This window comes from Meleagris gallopavo, chromosome 3 (genome assembly GCF_000146605.3).
Source record: "Meleagris gallopavo isolate NT-WF06-2002-E0010 breed Aviagen turkey brand Nicholas breeding stock chromosome 3, Turkey_5.1, whole genome shotgun sequence".
NCBI classification, from domain to species: Eukaryota; Metazoa; Chordata; class Aves; order Galliformes; family Phasianidae; genus Meleagris; species Meleagris gallopavo.
Genome location: NC_015013.2, coordinates 60,101,103 through 60,101,384, shown reverse-complemented (window position 1 = coordinate 60,101,384; position 282 = coordinate 60,101,103).

Here is a 282-nt window from a genome sequence, read left to right as displayed (position 1 = left end):
ATATTGTGTTGGGGTGCTGATGAGCAAGTGACTTCCTGACAGACACGCTCATAAATCTAGATCAGAGTAACAGAGCATACTTACAAAATGTAGTGTTTTAGTAATATGGTCCAATAGTAGAGTTTCTCTTCAGGGCCCGGGGTCTGTCATGGCAGGAGTGACACTGGTCTGAGTTCATTCCTGCTTTATTTGTAGCTAATACGTTGATGTCGCAGTTGAAGGTGCACTGAGAAGCTCTCATGTTTAGTCACTCATAAATTAGCACTTCCGTTTAAAAAAAAA